The following is a 17,012-nucleotide window of genomic DNA, read 5'->3' on the forward strand; positions in this document are numbered from 1 at the left end:
AGCACCATTTATTGAAGAGACTGTCTTTTCTTCCAGTGGATAGTCTTTCCTGCTTTGTCAAATATTAGTTGACCATAGAGTTGAAGACCCATTTCTGGATTCTCCATTCTGTTCCATTGATCTATGTGTTTGTTTTTATGCCAGTACCACACTGTCTTGATGACCACAGCTTTGTAGTACAACCTGAAATCTGGCATTGTGATGCCCCCAGCTATGGTTTTCTTTTTTTAAAATTCCCCTGGCTATTCGGGGTCTTTTCTGATTCCACACAAATCTTAATATGATTTGTTCCAACTCTCTGAAGAAAGTCCATGGTATTTTGATAGGGATTGCATTAAACGTGTAAATTGCCCTGGGTAGGATGGACATTTTCACAATGTTAATTCTTCCAATCCATGAGCATGGAATATTTTTCCATCTCTTTGTGTCTTCCTCAATTTCTTTCAGAAGTGTTCTGTAGTTTTTAGGGTATAGATCCTTTAGCTCTTTGGTGAGGTTTATTCCTAGGTATCTTATGCTTTTGGGTGCAATTGTAAATGGGATTGACTCTTTAATTTCTCTTTCTTCAGTCTCATTGTTAGTGTATAGAAATGCCACTGACTTCTGGGCATTGATTTTGTATCCTGCCACATTGCCGAATTGCTGTATGAGTTCTAGCAATCTTGGGGTGGAGGCTTTTGGGTTTTCTATGTACAGTATCATGTCATCTGCAAAGAGAAGAGTTTGACATCTTCTTTGCCAATTTGAATGCCTTTTATTTCTTTTGGTTGTCTGATTGCTGAGGCTAGGACTTCCATTACTATGGTGAATAGCAGTGGTGAGAGTGGACATCCCTGTCATGTTCCTGATCTTAGGGGAAAGGCTCCCATTATTTTCCCATTTAGAATGATTTTTGCTGTGGGTTTTTCATAGATGGCTTTTAAGATGCTGAGGAATGTTCCCTCTATCCCTACACTCTGAAGAGTTTTGACCAGGAATGGATGCTGTATTTTGTCAAATGCTTTCTCTGCATCTATCTTGAGAGGATCATATTGTTCTTGTTTTTTCTCTTGTTGATATGATCTATCACATTGATTGCTTTATGAGTGTTGAACCAGCCTTGCATCCCGGGGATAAATTCCACTTGGTCATGGTGAATAATCTCTTAATGTACTACTGGATCCTATTGGGCAGTATCTTGTCGAGAATTTTTGCATCTGTGTTCATCAGGAATATTGGTCTATAATTCTCCTTTTTGGTGGGGTCTTTGGTTTTGAAATTAAGGTGATGCTGGCCTCATAGAACGAGTTTGGAAGTATTCCATCCCTTTCTATCTTTTGGAAAAGCTTTAGTAGAATATATATTGTTCCTCTTTAAATGTTTGATAGAATTCCCTTGGACAGCCATCTGGCCCTGGACTTTTGTGTCTTGGGAGGTTTTAGTTGACTGCTTCAATTTCCTCCCTGGTTATTGGCCTGTTCAGGTTTTGTATTTCTTCCTGCTCCAATTTTGGTAATTTATGGTTTTTCCAGAAATGCATCCATTTCTTCTAGATTGCCTAATTTATTGGCGCATAGCTGCTCATAAGATGTTTTAAAAATCTGGGGATCCCTGGGTGGCGCAGCGGTTTAGCGCCTGCCTTTGGCCCGGGGCGTGATCCTGGAGACCCGGGATCGAATCCCACGTCGGGCTCCCGGTGCGTGGAGCCTGCTTCTCCCTCTGCCTATGTCTCTGCTTCTCTCTCTCTCTGTGTGACTATCATAAATAAATAAAAATTTATATAAAAAAAAAAAAGATGTTTTAAAAATCTTTTGTATTTCCTTGGTATTCGTTGTGATCTCTCCTTTTTCATCCGTGATTTTACTAATTAGAGTCAAAAAGCAAGTTTTGCATACAAGGTGTCTCTCAAAATGGAGTGGCCATTGTATTGATAGTATGAGTCTGTACCAACTGCAATAAATAGGCACAGATGAACTCATCTTCATTTTAATTCTGCTAGAATCATAATAAACTGAATTTGTGAAGTGAGGGAAAATATTCGGAAATATTCCTGACATACCTTGGCCGAAGTAGGATTTATAATATGAAAGTAAAGAGAAGAAATATGTACATAGATATCAGTTACGTTTCCACTAACATCTAAAGAGTTTTTTACTTTTATTCTCTAAGAACCAAAATAACAGTGTTCCCTGAAAGGAGCTGACATATACCTTTGACTTACTTAGCAGTTTTAAATCTAAATGTCTTCTCAGCATGGTAGGGCAGGTCAAACAGCAAAATAAGATGGGAACAAAGGTCAGAATGGCTGACAGAAGCCAACTGAGTAGGCGGATCGTCATTATTTACAAACATAAAGAAGGTAGGTGGTAGGAAACTTGAAAAGGAAAATTCAATACCTGTGCTAAAATAAAGAATGGTGCAAGCTGTCCAAAATAATTCCCCTTTTCTTAAATCAAATGTGAAGACCAGAAAAGAAAATAATATTGCACTGTGCTTGTGTCTTTCTCCATTTGTCTTGACTGTCCTTTTTCCCATTTTAACTTTGTCCTGTCTGCCCATACTCTCCTTTTCACTTCACTAAATGCTGGCTGTGTTGGTTACCTATTATAGAAATGAGGTTAGGTCCCGGGAAGTATTCATTCATTTGTTCTTTCACTTGCCTGCTCACTTGTTTCATACTCTCTGCAATTTCTGTACATACTTTTTGAGTGCTTCCATGTATCAGGCACTAAGTGCTAGGAAAACAGTGGTGAGCAAAGCAGACAAAATCCCTGCCTTCTGGGGTTTATATTTTAGTGAGGGGACAAAGACAATCAATTAATTAAATAACTAAAGCATATAACAGACTACACAGATGGTAAGTTTTACAGAAATAAATAAAATAGGAAGGAGATAGAGGTGGTCATGGAAATTTCACCTTCTTGAGAGGATCCAGAGGGCTGCTCTAGGAAGCTGACATTTATTTATTTATTTTTTAAAAATATTTAATTTATTTATTCATTACAGACACACACACACAGAGGCAGAGATACAGGCAGAGGGAGAAGCAGGCTCCCTGAAGGGAGCCCGATGTGGCACTTGATCCCGGGACTCCAGGATCACGCCTTGGACGGAAGGCTGAGCCACCCAGGCGTCCCAGAAGCTGACATTTAAGTCAAAATTTGAGAGAAGTTGAGAGAATTAGCCATGTGGATATTTGGGAGAGGAGTAGACAAAGGGAATAGCCAGTAAAAATACAAAGGAGTTTGCCTGGGATATTTGAACAACAGCAAAGAGGCTGAAGAGGCCATCATGGATCCCAGTGAGCTGGGGACCGGGAGGAGTAGGCTTAATGGGCTGAAGCAAGGGTGACAAATCTTAAGAAACACTATAGCACATGGCAGTAAGTTGGCTTTTTACTGTGAGTCAGATGTGAAGCCATGGGTAGGTTTGAGCAGCAGGATTTCTTTAGCCATCATGTTGGGAATAGGTTGAAGAGAGTGAGGGTATCTGTTGGGAGACAGATTTGGAAGCTGCTACCACACGCCAGGTAGGAGGTGATGGTGCTTTGGGCCAGGATGGTAGCAGTAGAGGAGGTGAGAAGTGTGTGGGTTCTGAATCTATATTGAACAGAATGGTAAGAGATTTTGGTGACAGACCACTTATAGGATAGGAAATGAACAGAGTCAGAAATGACTCCAGAGGTTTTATTTTATTATTTTATTTTATTATTATTTTTTAAGTAGGCTCCATGCCCAATGTGGGGCTTGAACTCACAACTTCAAATTCAACAGTTGTGCACTCCACCAATTGAGCCAGCCAAGCACCCTGATGCCAAGGGTTTTAGCCTGAGCAATAAGAAGGGTGGAATTTGTCCCCACTCAGTGTGAGAATCTGCATTAAGAAAGGATTTAGGGGGCACCTGGATGGCTCAGTTGGTCAAGTATCTGCCTTCAGCTCTGGTCATGATCTCAGGGTCCTGGGATCAAGCCCCACGTCAGGCTCCCTGCTCAGTGGGGAGTCTGCTTCTCCTTCTCCCTCTGCTCATGCTCTGTCTCTGTCTCTCTCAAATTAATTAATTAATTAATTAATTTAATTAAATGAAAGGATTTGGGAGCAAGGAAAACTTGAGGCTGATTTTAGGACAGGCTGGGACTTGGATGTCTATTTGAGATACTGGTGGAAATGTCAAATAACCAGATAGATATAAGAGGTTGGGGTTCATAGAGAAGTTTGTGGCTGGAGATATAAATGCAGGAGTAGTCAACATACAGATGTTTTCTATTTATTTATTTATTTATTTTCATACAGATGGTTTTTAAAGCTTAGAACTGGAGAAGATAGTGAAAAGAATTAAAGTAAATAAAATATAAATGTTCAAAGGATTGGTTCTGGGAACAGGGCTACCATACTCAATAGCACAACTAGGTGCTGCATGATTCCTTCACAGGCCATTTACCTTACCAGAAAGAGACAGAGAAACAGAGGTGGTGGGCACAGGAAAGCTAAGAGTCTAGTAACCTGACAGTCAAACAAAGCAAGAACTTCAAGGAAGGAGAATCAACTGTGCCAAATGCTGCTAAGGGTTCTAATAAGCTGAGGACTGAACAATTGCCTTTGGCTCTATCATACAAAAGAAATAGGACATGGCCATTCCCTGGGAGTAATTCAGAGTCTAGCAGACTCTAACAGGCCAAGTTTTACAACACAGCTATAGGCAAAATGCCAGAAGAACACAGGGTTTGGTAGCAGTTCTGATGGAGAGTTATGAGAAAGAGTGCAGGGAAAATGTGATATAACCACCAAAGTGTTGATATGAATAACTGTTAAGGGCTAAGGCAAATATTTGAAGATATTAATGCAGTAAGTGACCAAGAATAAATTATTTCTGTTCAGTGGAGGAGCCTTATCTTAGTGAGACTTGGTCTGGAAGATGTTCCTTCCCCATGATAGCTAGGGCTGACCTCCCACTCTTATTTATACTTTTTTGGGTACTTCTGAAGGCATTTCTGGTAAATAGAGACACACATCATCTTGGAAGCACCCAACACTAGGCATAGGGCAGAAGAAGCGCTGGAATGTTTCGCATTATATAGACCCAAGTAGGGTCAACTAAAGATAAGGATATCTGAAATACTATGAATGCAGTTAATCCAAGATTTGTTTGAGGATCCGGACTTTGAGCAGAGATGTAGAACTCTGTACAATCAGTTTAGCAGTCCAAATACTAATAAGAATTTGTTTTATCCCTTATTTTTTTAAAAAAAGAGAATAAAGCTTGGGACAATTAACTAATATAACTTGTCTGGATTAAATGAGAAAATACATCTGTAGTGCCCAGCGTAAAATAATCACTCAAGACAATGCATATATTACTAGTAGTTTATGTAATTCCTTAGTAAACTATTACCATTCCCTTCTAGTGTTTAATTATTCTTAACTAATTTTTTTTGTTTTGTTTTTTTACATTCCAGAGTAAAGAACCCTTGAGGTTTGGTTATTGATTGGACTTCCACTGGCTTTTGACATTAATATTTTGTCACTCATTGTAAATAAACTGAATAAGACATAGCCAACAAATACTATTTCTTTGTTTTTGTTGTTTTGGTTGCACTGTGGTGTCAAGAGCATTTAAATTGTATTTTGAAGGATATTTACGTATTTTTCAGTTAAGGAATAAAGTCTGCTTTAGAAAGAGGGCCTAGATATTAAGGCTTGGTGGCATGAGAATGGCGTAGGGCACAGCAGGTAGCAGTACAATGTGATTGCAGGACAAGATGCACACATACGGGAGGTAGGTATTAAGACTATGCACTTTTCATAATATGCTGACAAACTTGGACATTGAATTAAAGTTTTTCCACGGGGGTTTAATTAATGTGCAATTTAGAGTATACAATTTGATATATTCTGACATAGGTAGACACCGATGACCATCACTGTAATAAAGATAATGAACATATCCATCATCACTAAAAATTTTCTCATGCCCCTTTTGTGGTTCTTCCTTCCTGAAATGCCCACATCCCCATTGATTTGCTCTTCTCACTATTGATTTTACACCCAATTTTAGGAATATTCTAGAAATGGAATCATTAAGCACTTTTTTGATTTGGCTTCTTACATTCAACATAATTAGGCTGAGATTCATCCATGTTTTTTAATACATCCATAGTTTATCCCCTTTATTGCTGAGTAGTATTACGATGTGTACTTATACCGCAATTTGTTTATTGGTTCAACTGTGGGTGGACAAATGGGTTGTTTCCAGTTTTGAGCTATTATAAAGCTATTATAATGTGCAGGGGTCCCTGCTTGGATCAGCCTTGCAACTCTTGGTCTTGGAATTGTAGGTTCAAGCCCCAAGTTGTGTTAAAATAATAAAATCTTAAAAAAGACCCATTCGTGTATACATGTATTGTTATATGCTTTCATTTGTCTTGGGCATGCCCAGGAGAGGGAGGGTTGGGGCACCTGGTGTCTATTTACAGGATTAAGAAACTGCCAGCCTATTGCCCAAAGTGATTGTACCACTTAACATTTCCATCGATAGCTCAATTTTGCTTCACATCCTTGTCAACATTTGGTATAACCAGCCACTTGACTTGAGCCATTCATATACATATTTAGTGGTATCTCACTGTAGTTTTAATTTGGATCTCCTTAATGACTAATGCTGTTGAATGACTTTTCAGGTGCTTATTTGTCTTCCATATATCTTCTTTAGTAAAGTCTTTTGCGCATTATTTTGGTTGGATTGTCTGTTTTATTATTGATGGGTTTTTAGAGTCTGTTATATATTCTGGATATATCCCTTTATCAGATGTGATCTATCTTTTGTTTAATTCTACTGTGATTAGAGAAAACATTTGTATGGCTTGAAATCCTTTAGACTTGTTGGCATCTTTTAATGGAATATTTTCTTAAAGGTTCCATGTGTACTTGAAGAGATATGTATTTCATATTGTTGGGTAGAGCAGTCAAGCTAGTTGATACTTGGTTAATACTTCTATATCCTTATTGATTTACTATCTATATGCTATATTATTTATTGAGGGAGGGTTATTGAGTCATCCAACTGTAATTATGGATTTTTCTTTTTCTCTTTTCAGATCTATCATAAGTTTATGCGTCATGAATTTTGAAGTTCTATTATTAAGTACACTAACATTCAGGCTTTTTATGTTCTCATAGTGTATTGACCTCTTTATCATTTTTGAAATGACCTTTTTTTAAGGTCCTTAGTAATATTCTTTGCTCTGAAAGATACTTTGTCTGGCTATAGCAATTGTAGCTTACATTGGATTAGTGTTAGAATGCCATCTATTTTCCCATTTTTTACTTTTAATCTTTTGTATTTTTATACTTAAAATTAGGTTACTTATTGGTAGTGTATGAGTTATGTGTTGGCAGAAAGTTGGACCTTATTATTATTTTTTAAAGATTTTATTGATGAGAGAGAGAGAGAAGAGAGGCAGAGTCACAGGCAGAGGGAGTAGCAGGCTCCATGCAGGAAGTGCGAAGTGGGACTCGATCCTGGGTTTCCAGGATCACGCCCTGGGCTGAAGGTGGCGCTAAACTGTTGAGCCACCCGGGCTGCCCCTCTAATTTTTAATTTAATCAGAAATTCTCTGTTTTTTAAATTGCAATATGACCCTTTACAGTTCATGTGACTATTTTTTTTTAAATTTTTATTTCTTTATAATAGTAACAGAGAGAGAGAGAGAGGCAGAGACACAGGCAGAGGGAGAAGCAGGCTCCACGCAGGGAGCCCGACGTGGGACTCGATCCCGGGTCTCCAGGATCACGCCCTGGCCTGAAGGCAGCGCTAAACCGCTGAGCCACCCGGGCTGCCCTTTCTTTTCTTTTTTTATTCTTTTGAATTCACTTTTTTTATGGTTCTATTTTATGCACTCTCTTGGCTTTTGAAGTATAATTCTTTGTTGCGTGATACTAGTGGTTCCTTTAGGACTTTTAGTGTATGTCTTTAGCTTGCCACAGTCTACTGATATTACACCACAACGTTATAGTATAAGAAATACACATACACACACCCCTTATGTATGAGGTAACAGGAGTATTTATCTTATCTTATCCTTTGTCTTTTTTTTCCCTTTGGCTATGCATTTCACTTCTGATAAATATTACAAATCCCACAGTACATTGTTATTTTTGCTTTAAACGATCAATTACCATTTGAAGAGATCTGATAAGAAAAAAAAGTCTTCTGTATTTGCCCATGCAGTTACCATTGCCTGTGCTCTTCATTTCTTGGTCGGATTTCTAGGCTCTGTCATTCTCATTTCTCTTGAAGGACTTCTTTCTGTATATATTATGGTGCAAGTCTGCTGATGGTGAATTCTTTCAGCTTTTCTTGGTCTAAAAAATGTCTCTTTTCTCTTTGCTTCTGAATGTTGATTTTTGTTGGTTTTAGAATACTAATCAGTGGTTGTTTTTTCTTTTAGAGCTTTTAAGATTTTACTTTACTGTCTTCTGGTCTATTTTGTTTCCAATGGGAAATCTGCTATCATCCACATCTTTGTTCCATTGTATGTAAGTTGACTTTCTCTCTGGCTGATACTAAGTTTTACTCTTCATCACTTCTTTTAAGTAATTTTTAAAAGCAACCATAGTTTTTTTCATTTGTTGGAAGGATGATTAAGGGGTTGTTGAGATTCTGACAAGTGTTTATATTTTGAGTTTCTTATGAAAGAGCTATAAACTTCATCAATTTTTTCCTGCCCTCTATCATCCTCTTGGGATTATAATTAAATATATATTACGCCATTGAAGACCTTAGAATTATTATAATTTATGAAATATTTTTAAAAGTCTTACGTTTTGGCATGTTAACAACTTTGGTAACATTTTGGACTGTGATTAATAAAAGGAAGAAACTCATGATTGAAGGGATCAATTGGGAAATATGGTAATAGCATTGGTGAATGATACTGAGGTCCTAAATTTAAGCAGTGGAAAAAAAGTAGAACTAATGGAATAATATGTATCATGTAGAATTTACTGTTTGGACATTTGGACAATGTTAATGAGTTACAGAGAAAAATCTAGAAAGTTTGCCTTTAGTTTGGACAATCAAGTTCTATATATTCCAATAGGCAACATATAGATAGGCAACAGCAATAGATTTGAAGATGTAAGGGAGATGATGATTCTAGATGTTCATTCGAGTGTCATGCAGGATATTTGGGTTGAAATGCATATTTGCCAGGAGTATAACTTTGATGGGGAGTTATACTCCCTGTCTCTTGGGGAGACAGCAGCAGAGAGGATATTAAGTGGGAATTTATAATATTGTTTTGTTAAAATAGAGTGCACAGGTGCCTGGGTAGTTTAGTGGATTTGGCAAACGACTTAGCTCAGGTCATGATCTCAGCTTTTGTAGGGCTCCGTGCTCAGGGAAGAGCTTGCCTGTCCCTCTCCACTCCCCTACTTGTGCATTCTTTCTCTTCTCAAACAATTGAATAAAATCTTAAAAAAAAAAAAAAAAGAGTGCACGTGAGACAAAGAAGAGGTTGCTGGAATACTTGTATAGGATCAGGAGCTAGGAGACTGAGACTCACCACATTAAAAGCAGAAAATAGTCTCACATCATTTCATGTCATGTAATCAAGTCTTACCTTTCAGGTAAGACTTATCAGGAGGCTAGAGAAACAGGATGGGGCCTGTGGAAATGCTGAAATTGGCCACTGATCACTGTTCATCTTGCAAACAGAAGTTCCAGTAACATGTTTGGAATTTGAGTCAGCTTAGTGTGGCTAGAAGGATGCATAGAAAGCTAAGGAAAGAAAGGCAGGAGACATTTTATGAGCTGTGTGATTAAGAGATGAAGAAGATGGACAGTGAGGAAAGAAGATTTAAGTTTAGGATAGGGAGATAAGAGTGTGATTTGAAGGTTTAAGTTTAGGATAGGGAGATAAGGGTGTGATTAGGAAACTGAGAGACTGAAGATGTTAGAATTGAGGAGGAAAGTGAACTGTCTCTCACTGAGCAGTGACTGAGAGACAAAGACGATTGAAGTCTTGGAGAGTTTTGATTTAAGAAAAAAAAGCAGAGAGAGAAATTCAAGATTTTTTAGGGCCTGTATATTGCTGGTTGCTTATCACTTCTTATATAATTTATATTGTGGGTAACTATCACTCTAAAAGGTAGTACTTATTGCCTGCACTTCAATTGGGAAAAAAGAGACTCAGACAACTTTAATAATCCATTGTGTCATGGTTAATAAGTGATGGGACCGGGATTCATATCTAAAGCGGTATATCTAATATTCTTTTTCCTGCACCAAGCCAAGTTGGGGAAAGCTTTGAGTGTGAAAATGGGATCCTTATTTTGATCTTTCACAGGAAGAAAGGAAGTAAATATAAGCGAATACAGAGATCTTTGTGTCTGGAGGCAGAGTGAAATCAAAAGGTTCATAACTGATGGTCCTATTTTATCTGCAGATGAATGTATACCTGGGTATACAGGTGCATACCTGGGGGTGCATACCTGGAGACTTGGGGCAAGCAATGGAGATTTAGATAATTTGGGGCACCTGGCTGGCTCAGTCAGTAGAGCATGCAACTCTTGATCTCTTAAGTTTGAGATCCACTTTGGATATGGAGATTACTTAAAAACAAAATCTCTCTCTCTCTCTTTTTTTTTTAAAGGTTTTACTTATTTATTCATCACACACACACACACACACACACACACACACACAGGAAGAGACACAGGCAGAGGGAGAAGCAGGCTCCATGCAGGGAGCCCGCTGTGGGACTCAATCCGGGGACTCCAGGATCATGCCCTGGATCGAAAGCAGGCACTAAACTGCTGAGCCTCCTGGGGATCCCCTAAGAATAAAATCTTTAAAAAATAGATTTAGATCACTTATTATGGGAAACAGAAATGATGACAGACAAGAAATAAATCAAGAAATTATGTTTGTTCAACTTTTAAATATATTTAGGAGAATTTCTTTGAAGTTTCATCTGTATATCTATTATTAGAAAATGAAGCATATGAAATTCTTAGTAAGAAATTAACACTTCTGACTATCATAGGAAAAGTAGAAGTAGATGTAAGCCATAATTTGTTATTATTTTGGCTCAGTGTTTCATTTGGGGGATATAAACTGTTCTAAATTTATTAGAGGGGATCCCTGGGTGGCTCAGCGGTTTAGTGCTTACCTTTGGCCCAGGGCCTGATCCTGGAGTCCCAGAATCGAGCCCCACATCAGGCTTCCTGCATGGAGCCTGCTTCTCTCTCTGCTGTGTCTCTGCTTCTCTCTTTCTGTGTGTGTCTCTTGTGAATAAATAAATAAAATCTTAAAAAATAAATTTATTAGAACTACCCTGGAATACACTGAATTTATTACACCTTTAAAGTCACAAATCTTCTGAAAAACAGCAGATAACACATCCATTTGGGATTGGGTATAAAGATACTTTCATCAAATTCAATAACTTTTTCTTTCAAAACTTTCTTTTAGATTTTAAATAAATTATGGTATAATAAAAATTAATCTTTTTTGAAGTCTCTTGAAATGAAAGGAAAATTGGCTTGAAAAGATAGACATGATATTTTCCCTCTATTCATGATAACCATTGATCATGACAAAGGAGATTATTTTAATCAAATGTTTTAAATAAGTTTTTAAAAAATGTAGACAGTGAGAAATAATTCCACTTATTGGAGAAAAATACATTTATTTATTTATTTATTTTTAAGATTTATTTATTTATTTATTCATGATAGACATAGAGAGAGAGAGAGAGAGAGAGAGAGAGAAGCAGAGACACAGGCAGAGGGAGAAGCAGGCTCCATACCAAGAGCCCGACGTGGGACTCGATTCCGGGAACCCAGGATCACGCCCTGGGCCAAAGGCAGGCACCAAACCACTGAGCCACCCAGGGATCCCCTGGAGAAAAATAAATTTATCCATAAATGAAGTGGCTCCAAGAAGATACTAGAAAAATTCATGATGATTGATTCTTCAGTGTGTGTTATAAAAGCAAATAATAAACAAACCAAGTGTTGAAGTGTTTACTAAGTGAATAGAATGAAAGGAATTACTAATGTTTTGTGAATTGTGCTGGAAAATGAAAATGAAAATATAAGGAAGGGCTTTAAGAAAGACTTTGCATTTGCCTGCTGCCTTGGAGTACGGTTAGGATTAACCAGCTCTTAACAGGGAAAGACTCTGATACAGAATGAAAAAGAAATAGTAGCAAACACCTGTGTAATGGTTAGTATGTGTCAGGTTCTTCCTAAAGACTCTAGATTTACATAAAATAGGTACTGTTGTTATTGTTTTGTAAGAAGAAACTGAGGCATTCGGAAGTTAGTAATGAGCACAAGTTTTCACAGCTAATATGTGATGAAGCTGAGATTCAAACTGTGAACATAAAACATGAAAGAATGAATTAATGCATTCTTCCAGAATATTCTTGAAGGGAAAGTTTCAGATCAGTAGACATGAAATCTAAACATAAAGCAACAACCTGTGAAATAGACAAGATAGATATGATTCTCAAGTTATATAATATTATATATATATATGATATTAACAATAATATATGTCAGAAACAGAATTGAAACAGGAATTCTAGGGCAGCCCGGGTGGCTTAGTGGTTTAGTGCTGCCTTCTGCCCAGGGCCTGATCCTGGAGACTTGGGATTGAGTCCCCCCGCATCTGGCTCCCTTCGTGGAGTCTGCTTCTCCCTCTGCCTGTGTCTTTGCCTGTCTCTCTCTGTGTGTGTCTCTCTCATGAATAAATAAGTAAAATCTTTAAAATAAAAAAAAAAAACGGGAATTCTAGTTTCAAGTGCAATGTTCATGCTCTTTCATTTGAATGTTGATCATGTGCCACTCAGCAATCATTTATTTGGCCAACAAATATTTATCTTGAATTTATTATGTTCCAGATATTCTCCTAGGAACTGGGGATTCAGTGAAGAATGAAGCTTCCATTTTATTAGGGACAATAATAAATAAATATATAACTAAATATAAAGTCCATAAACAAAAATATATGATGGTGATAATTCCGGGAAGAAAATATAACAAATACAGAGTGACTGAGCAAATTTAGACTGAATGGCCGGGACAGTCTTCTCTGAGGATGTGATGTGATTCATCTCTGAGAGATGAGTGAGAAGAAAAGACAGATGAGGAGAGTGGTTCAGGTCCATCTCTGCTCTCTTGTCCAGCAGAAAGCACAAATGATGAGGTGCTGTGGCACAGGTGAGCCACGTGTAGTCAAGGAGTAGAAAGCAAGTACGTGCTGCCAGAGGTAGCAAAGGGAGGGGAGCATGGAAAGAAGCGAGTGAACAGAGTTATTCTGTCAGATTATGTATAGCAAGGGTTCGGGTTTTTTTTTTTTTTTTTTTTAAGATTTTATTTATTTGGGATCCCTGGGTGGTGCAGCGGTTTAGCGCCTGCCTTTGGCCCAGGGCGCGATCCTGGAGACCCGGGATCGAATCCCACGTCAGGCTCCCGGTGCATGGAGCCTGCTTCTCCCTCTGCCTGTGTCTCTGCCTCTCTCTCTCTCTGTGTGACTATTATAAATAAATAAAAATTAAAAAAAAAGATTTTATTTATTTATTCGAGAGAGAGAGAGAGAGAGAGAGAGGCAGAGACACAGGCAGAGGGAGAAGCAGGCTCCATGTAGGGAGCTTGACATGGGACTCAATCCCAGGACTCCAGGATCATGCCCTGGACTGAAGGCAGGTGCTAAACCGCTGAGCCACCCAGGGACTCCCCCTTCCAACCCCCCCCCCCCCTTCAGTGTTTTTTAAATGTTAGTAGGAACACTGGGAATTAACCATTTCGTGTGCAGTCATAAGCCACTATTTCCAAAAGCATACATGCTGAGTTTCATGTAATCCATGCAGACTATTTTTTTCACAGCAGCTTTCTTTATAGACTTATCTTCCTATAAAAGTTCAGAAAGTTCCAGAGTGATTCACATATCATTATGTTCAGCATACAGAACCTAAGTAATCAAAATGCAGCTAGTGGGATCTCTCAGGACTGGAAAAATTCTAGGAGAGAATCTAGCAGGAAAGCAATATTTAGTAATGCAGATGTGGATACCTCTGGAAATAGAGCAGGATTTTAGGTTCTAGTGTACTGTGTGGATATAGATTCATAGTTTCATAATGTTAGAGCCGGAATGGAGCTCAGTGATCATCTCATTTTATAAATGAAGAAATTGGAGCCCAGCCAAGTTATTCACTTGCTCAGGGTCATAAAACTCATTAAGCAGAGCCAGAATGAAATTATTCCTGTAAGTAAGATGCTGAAGAAGGGAAATAGGAAAATCTCTCCTTTATATTAATTGACTTTGCCAAAGGATTTCATTCTGTGCTATAGTAATTCATTGAGGTTGAAGCCAGTCTTTTGTGCAATTCAGTGATTGCTCCATCTACAATGCTTTTCTGTCCTTTGTCTTGCCCTGGAGACTGCCCATCTCCTCATGTATTCATCTACTAAGAACCAGAGATGCTGCTATTCTAGCCATCATGAGACATTTTTTGTGTCCCATCTCACTTTCTCTCACCCACCTCTAACCTCTGTGTGGCCACCAGTGTGTAGTTGCAACCTGAAATACCATGACTTAGCTCTGTCACATATTTCTTCCTTTTTGCCCTGAGAATTCTCTGTTGCCCTCGCCCTTGGCCCCCATGGGCATCTTAAGGGATCCACTTGCCATTCTGAGGTAAGTAAGATAAGCCAGGAAGAATGAGGAAAGTTTGCCAATGAGAAGGGAGGTTGATGGATAAGTATACACTGCTTCCACGGCTAAGGCAACCAACCCTGAGGACTACATTTATGGCTCCTTAGAGAGTCCCCAGTGGAATTGGTGCCCTACGGTCCACAGCAGTAAACATGTAGCCTTGAACTTGTCTTCAATCTTGCCCTGTTTCATGCTTTTTAGTCCTCCACTTTTGTGGAGTAGATCTTGGAAATGCTTCTGAAAATAAGCTACAGGAGTACCATCCTTTGTTGGGGAACTTACACTGTGATATTTCCCATTTGTTTTATGTGGCAGTTAGATGAAAATTCAGGTGAGAGATGGGATTAAATAATTTTAAGTGATCCTATTATTTATAAAAGTATATCTTAATTTATAAACCAGTATAACCACTTTATGGAATATGTGATCAGAAGAGAGAAGAAAAAAACATGACATAAATCTTAACATCTAAATATAACTTCTTTCAGAATATTAATGTATTTCAATCAAATCTTCTGTCTTATATTTATTTTATATACATGTAATCATAGTCTGCTAACGTTTTTGGGTCTGTGTTTAAGGATTTACTATATTATTACATGGTATTTATTAGAATGGCAATGATGGTTATATAACCAATTGGCTTATGGTGGCATCTCAACTACTTTGGGGATATGAACATAAAACTTTTTATTTTTGTTTCTTTTTTTAAAAAGATTTTATTTATTTATGCATGAGAGACACAGAGAGATGCAGAGAGAGGGGCAGAGACACAGGCAGAGGGAGAAGCAGGCTCCATTGATCCGGGTCTCCAGGATCACACCCTGGGCTGAAGGCAGCGCTAAACCACTGAGCCACCCGGGATGCCCTTTATTTTTGTTTCAATCATTGCTTTCAAATTACAATGTCAAATATTTTCCTGGCTGCATTTCAAGCACCTGATGACATCTAGAGTTGATTCTAACTCTTCTGTCATTTTTTTGTCATGGAAATGAGTTCACTCATTTAAAATTCCAATTTCATATCCAATTCAAAGCCCTTCTCTTTCTCTTGGGAGGGCTAGCTTGAAGTGTGGAATGGGGTAGGGGCTTGACATCATCTTAACAAGTCCCTTTCTTTTTCAGGTAAAGTCCTTCCAATCTTGGGGTCATAGAAGAGAGTTTTGAAGGAGCAGATGCCTCCATAGAATTAATAAGGTCCAGTCCTCTGCTTGTTGGTTGTCTCTGTCCCTCCTGTTAATACTGATGTACTCTGTGTAGCAGATGCCCGAATGGCAGTTCTAATATGGAATGTGGCTCTGGCTCTCTGTTTCCATCTTATTTCATCTCCAATGCCTGAATTCTGTTGCTGGTTGGATCTCCTTGCCTTTTGGGTGGTACCCTTAGTTGGATTATGAAAAATCAGGTGAAGCTCTACTACATACATGTCTTTGAATTCAATGAAAAATCTAAAAGGCAAAACTTCAAAATAAATGCTTCTAAATATATGGTGCAGACTCTGTGGAACAGTTAGTTATAAATTGACCTCTCTGGCTATCTCAGCTAAAATCTTTGGCTAGACTGACTAAACAACAATATATTTTAGAGGAAAGTGGATTACCTAATTTGCATGCATACATAGACAGTGTCATGATATCAAAGCCCAAATTGAATGTGGTTCATGGGGAAGACAGCCATGATGTGTTTGCTCTGATATTCTAGGGTTAAGACACACAAATAAGAAGCTCTAATTCTAAAAGTCAACACTCCTCATGGACAGGGAAAGAATCTAGAGCTGTGGCTCGTCTGACCACCCTGAGCTCCAATCATAGATCACAGACAAGAGATAATCAAGGGTGATGTTGTCCTTTTGTTCCTGCTGGAAGGAAACTTAATGATAGCAGTAGCTACCATTTATTGAATACCATGTACCAGGCACTTTATGCGCATAATCATTACATTACTCTGCAAGATATATATCATTTGCATTTCATTGATGATGGTCAGAGTTAAATGATTTGTCCAAATCTACAAAGCTAATAAGGGCCTGTAATGTTTCTTTCTCAGAGACTACATAACCTGGGGAAGAAAAAGTCTTATTTGCGTTACCACTGTAATTGTTGTCAAATGTTAGCTTTCTTTTTGCCCTAATTTCAAGATCTTTTTAAAGGAAGAGATGATAAACATGCATATTCAAAAACAAATGTTCCTTCAAAATATTTTGTTTCAGAGTGTGGAATATTACAGGCAAACACATTTGCTTCTCTGTCAGAGAGAATCGAAAGTTCAAGTGGCAGAAGTAGAAAGAGGTGCAGTGGGTGGCCTCCAAGGAAAGC

This window comes from Canis aureus, chromosome 4 (genome assembly GCF_053574225.1).
Source record: "Canis aureus isolate CA01 chromosome 4, VMU_Caureus_v.1.0, whole genome shotgun sequence".
Classification (NCBI taxonomy): domain Eukaryota; kingdom Metazoa; phylum Chordata; class Mammalia; order Carnivora; family Canidae; genus Canis; species Canis aureus.